The sequence below is a fragment of the Egretta garzetta genome, unplaced genomic scaffold (genome assembly GCF_000687185.1).
Source record: "Egretta garzetta isolate BGI_Z169 unplaced genomic scaffold, ASM68718v1 scaffold7, whole genome shotgun sequence".
Classification (NCBI taxonomy): Eukaryota; Metazoa; Chordata; class Aves; order Pelecaniformes; family Ardeidae; genus Egretta; species Egretta garzetta.
Window position 1 is genome coordinate 1,482,598 of NW_009260350.1, and position 5,584 is coordinate 1,488,181.

The following is a 5,584-nucleotide window of genomic DNA, read 5'->3' on the forward strand; positions in this document are numbered from 1 at the left end:
ACCTGGGGTGGGAGAGGAGATATAGGTCAGGGACAGAGCTGGGGGCTGGGGGCCAGGACAGCAAATGGTGGGAGCCTTTCTGGGAAGCTGGGTACCCGAGCAGAGCGTGATGCTATTTCAAGGAAAATATATAATGCACCTAAAGAAATTGTACAGAAATTGCAAACAAAGCATGCACAGGAGGATATAAAATACTGAGTACAAGGGCACCCACCGATTATAACTTGATTTAAAACCATTTAATTCACTAAATAATAAATGCAGATTTACCAGAGGTGTCAGGACTAAAAGCATGCCTAACAATGCGTTTATTTAATAACTGTTTGCTCTCAATGTCAGGGCACCGTGTCTAGAAAATACACGCAGCAAACAAAAGGCTGCGATTTTTTTCCTTTCTCCCAAGGCCTAGTATATCTGGGAGAAGTAGGAAATGATCCAGCCAAGATGAAACCTGGCTTCCCTTTCCCCGGGGGAATAGGAAACCCTGATGGGAAGTGGGAAGCAGAACAAATGAACTACAGTGCACTAATTCTCTGCTGGTGCAAAGGAAGGGTGCTGGGTTAAAGGAGGCCTTCTTAGGCGAGCGTCGGCCAAGGCGAATGGTGGCAGAAATGGCTCCTTGCGTTGCAGATGGGGAGATGATTTGTGATATCAGATCAGATGTGGTTTTGCCTGGGAAAACTGAAGGAGCTGCACGCTCCACTGATGACTTGTAGCTGCCGTTGGGATGGTGTGAGGTCAAACAAGTGCTTTGTTCAGCTGGTTCATCCCCTTTAGTGTTCAGAGGAGGAATTTTTAGTGGTCTGGAGGACCGTGGACTTTTATTGGCTCTGCACTGGCAAGGCCCACCAGATTTGGGGAAAACTGGAGAACTTGGAGGCTGGTGTTGACCTAGCAGAGTATTTCGCCAACACACCCAAGCTGAAGGAAGGTCTCAGGGTCTTTGGGGGGTTCAGCTGCACCCGGGGAAGCCCCATGCTGCCAGTGATGTCCTGGGCTCTGGGTTTTTAGCCATTAAATAAGGATGTGGATCATTCCACATGTTGCATTGTTTTTCAGCTCAGTGCAATAGGTTGCTGTGCCCAGGTCCTTGGAGAAATGTACGGACCAGATTCCACCATTTGCCAACCTGTAGTTTAGCCTGTAGGAAATAATAAAAGGCCAAGAAGGCCTTGTTCAGGAAGACCTGTCTTCTGCAAAGCTTGCTCAGAGGCATTTACTAGAGCTTCACATCAATATGTCTTAGTAAAATCAAAGCAAGCAACTTCCCCACCATGACCAGCCTCCTTGTTTGGTTTTATATATAAATTTGGTTGCTCATTTGAGCCATCATTTTCCTTCTCGGTGGAAGTGAGTATCCATGAATATTTTGAAGTCTTTGAACCTGACCAGGAGATGAACCAAAATGTTCAGCCCTGCTGACGGCCCCATGTGGGGACGTGCTCTGGGAAGGGGTGATTTCCCCCCAGGAGCCTCCTCCTGGCCTCCCCCGCTTGCCTTCTGTTCCCTCCCAGCCCAGCTCAGCATGGCATGGGAAATTCAGGCCCATTGCCTTCTACATCCTCCTTGTTTGGTCTTTATATATAAATTTGGTTGCTATCCTCAGTGCCACCATGCCAGTGAATGTGAGCTGCTCCTTGCCCAGGTCTTCCTCCCCCAGGTTTAGTCTCGCGGCAATCTGAGGTTTGCACAGGGCAATTTTCAACAGGTCCCCAGGTCCCCCAAGCACTTACTGTGCACATTGATGTTGACAAGGGTGTCAGGCTTTGCAAAAATAGCCCCGTGTTGATATTAGTGGGTGGTCCCCACTTCTGCGGGCAAAACATGAAGGACCTGGCAAGGCTATGATGGGACCGGCAAGCCCGAGTCAGTGGGTGACTCTGCTCTGCTCATCTGAAGGGGGCTCGGCATTGAAGTGGGCTGTGCCAGGGCAGAAGGAGGTGTATTAATGCCTTCTCCTGTAGCCTTTGAAAAGCCCAAGGCTGGTTTGTTATTTACCCCATGAGATATTCCATGTGCAGGGCGTGCGTCTCCAAAGCCATCTTTGCCCCTTGCTTTGGGAAAAACAGCACATGCGAAAGCTTTGTGCCCCGTAGCACCTTTCTGCTGAGCGTGGTGTTGACGTAAAACCCCCGGGCTGGAGGAATCTGTCCTGCAACTCGGCTGTGCAAATGTTGGAGCTGGGGGGACAGCTCCTTGAGGAGCCGAGGAGCTGTGGGATGCTTTGCTGGGTGCCCCTCCGGCTCTGCCCGGCTGCCTCTGGTGATGCTGGAGGGCTGAGCATGATGTGATGCACGGAGACGCCTTGCCTTTAAGTGGCTAAAGCCAGGGAAAATGAATCTCTAAAGTCAAATCTTAACATGGCAGTGCTCCCTGCCTGCACGGGGGTTTCTCTAGGCTCACCCTTTTCCTTCCCACAGAAACGCTGCTCCGACGGGGCTGGCAGCGGTCGCACCGCTCCCAGCATGCCCGAGCACTGCAGATTTGGCTGAGGGGCACGGGGGGTCCTGCACATCCCTCGCTGATGCCCCCCCGGGGTGTCCATCACCCTGGGGAGCTGCCCCTTCTCCGATGAGGACAGCCCCTGCCCTCCGTGACGGTATCAGCCCCCTCCAGCCACAGCGGGGGGGGTTGGGGGGGAAGCCCACGTTTCTTTCCACTCTTTCTTAGTGACGCACGTCCCTGAAAAGCCGGTTATCTTCCCCAAATCCTGCGCCTGTCAGGGCAGCGATGCACAAAGAGCCCCCAACCCCTTCCAGTGCTGCATCCAACCCACGGCGGAGGTCTCTGCTGGGCTCCTCTTCCTTATTCCTCCCCCCTGCCTCCCCCACCACTGTCTCCCAGCCTTATCTTCTGTTGTCTTCTTGTGGAAGAAGAGATAAAAGTAATTCTTATGGATGCTTCTCCAGCAAAGGCTTGCCTCCTTCCCCCCTCGCCTCCCCCAGCATCTCCCTGCTCCGTCCAGATAAAGGGTGAGGACCAAGCACATGTCATTTTCTTTGTGCAAAATCAATATTCAGCAAAGTTTATCTGTCCGACATAGCAGGAAGCGCTAATTTCATCCGCGTCAATTACTTTGATGAACGCTCATACTGTTCAGGGTGTGAGAACAAGATAAAAGAATTACTGAAATAAAAAGCATACACCCGCAAATGCGCGCCCGCCCCCCGCTTCTGCTCTCCCCCGCCCCAAATCGCCCCTCCCGGGGTCAGAGTGGGGCTGGGGGTGGCCATCAAAGCCATGGAGCGAGGGTCTGGGATGCCAGCGGACATGCCCTGCCTCTACAGGGATGAGCTCAATTTGGGTGAAAAAAGCCATGGTTTGGGTTGGGTGAGCAGTCAGGGCCCCCTGCTCTGGGTGTGTGGGCATGGCTTGGCAGCAGGCGCATCCCACAGGGGCCTGCAGCTTTGCACGTGGCTTGTTTTGATGTGCAGAGAGGAGGTCATGGGCACGTCCAAGGTTTTCCGACGTGCTGCTTTCCCCTGGTGACGGTCTCAGAGCAGAGAGCGACAAGGTGCCCACATGCCTCGTCACACCCGGTCGGACCCGAGTGTGGTGACAGAAATGCCAGGGCACGACACAGGGCAGAGCGCGTGTGGGGTGGGTGGGTGGATGGATGGATGGATGGATGGATGGATGGCAGCCCAGATCAAGGCTTGGAGATCCACCTGGGGAGGGTGAAAGCTGTCGCTGAGATTACCCAGGACACAAACTGACTCTGATGCTGCTGCACATGAGACGTGACCCTGGGGGAATACGACGAGCCCCTTCTGCCCACAGCCACTGGCTCCTCTAGCCGCTGCCTCAGCCTCTGTGCATGCAATGGTGCGTAACAATTTTATAGTATTGCTACCGCAGAACTGAATAAGCAGGTCGCAGGGCCCAAGTCTTTAATTAACCAGCCAGGCTTGATTTTCCAGCAGGGCTGAACGCACACCCACGCCATCATGCTGACAGCATGGCGCAGACCTTAGAGACATCAGCTCTCCCCTTCCTCTGCAAACCTGCTGGCTCCTGCCTGTGCGTGCCAGCCTGGCCCCGCCACTCGTGTGGCAGGAGGGGTTGAGCCCTGGTACTTCCCTGGGCTTGGGGCTCAGTCCTTGGAAGATGAGGTGGTTGGGCTTTCTTAGTTTCTAGAAACTTGTCCCACTAGCGCTGGGCTTTGTTAGACCTGCACAGCAAGCCCCCTTCTCCTTCCATCCCAAGCTCACTGGGAATGGTCCCTGGTTGAGCCGAGCATGATCCCCCCCATCTCCGCATGCTCAGCAGCCCTGGCAGGAACGTGTACAAATGGCCCTTTCAAATATCTCTGATGCCGTCCGTCCCAGGCAATTTGTCAGCCTGGTGCTCCCCTCCCAGCCCTTGGGTGCGTGGGGGCATGGAGCAGCATGAGCTCTGCTGAGGGGGTCCAGGCAGGGATGGGAGTTTTCCATGTGGATGCCTCAGGTCTTGGGAGACAAAAGCTGGCACGTCTCTGGGTAAGGTCTCGTCCTTGGTTCGAGCTGCCTGATTTTGCCTCATTTTCTTTTGAGAGGCATCACCCTCCTTGCCAGGAGCAGCTGTGCCGGCCGGGCAGACCTTGCCCCCCCCACGCCAAACTACCCCACAAACCTAACGCAAACACCAGCCAGGATGGGGCAGGAGGGTTCTTCTCCAAAATCACTGCACTCTACAAAGCTTTGACGTATATTAAGCCACGTGATGCATAAAGAGATCCTAGAAAAATCCCAAACGCCCGAGGTCGGTTGAGGATGCACCCATGAGGGACAGGGTGGACCCAGCTCCCTGTGCACTGTAAGAGGATGGGGAGATGCTGGAGGTGGGGGTCCCATGGGATGCAGCCGAAGCTCACCCCAAGGCCGGGGGGTGTACCCAGAGGTGCAGGGCCATGCCCACACTGCCAGGGCCCAGCTCCCAGGGGAGGTGGTGTTCGCCAGGGGATTGCTGATGGCCAGCCCCTGCAGCCAGGTGACCCTTCGGGTGTGTTGCAAGCGGTGGAGGAAAATGTGGCTTAAGCAAAAATGCTGCCTGCACATGTGCAGGGGGCTGGGAACGTGCACTGGAGCGATTTCCACAGCTCAGCTCAGCAGCGGGAATTTGTTAAGTCACGGCAATTTGCCAGCTCGTGGTGGTGTGATCAAGAGGCTGTCCTCATTTCCTAGCCGGCTGCGTGCGGCCCCACCATGCCACGGCTCCCGGAGCATCGCGCCGGCACCTGCAGCAGCAGGATTGCCCCGCACCGCGGGGCGCTTCTAGCCCTGGTCGGTGTTAAAGCATCTCTCTCTGGTCCTGTCTGAGGAGCACAGGTATCTCCCTCAGCCCATCCATCGGTGTGGCTGTGGTCCCCCCTGACTTGCACCCCGCGCCCGGTTGGGCACAGCTCTTCTGGGTACCCACCCCGGGGAGGGTGCTCTGTGCTGGGGCAGGTGGGGGATGCCCCCAGATGAAGCTTGTGGGGGAGCAATCTGAATTGGTGGCATCTCAGGAGCAGGGGGCTGGTACCTGGGCTGGCAAGGGATGGGGAAGCCCTGGCTCACCTGGCTGGCAGGCAGGCAGCCCTTGGCTTGGGGTGGCGGGGGGGGGC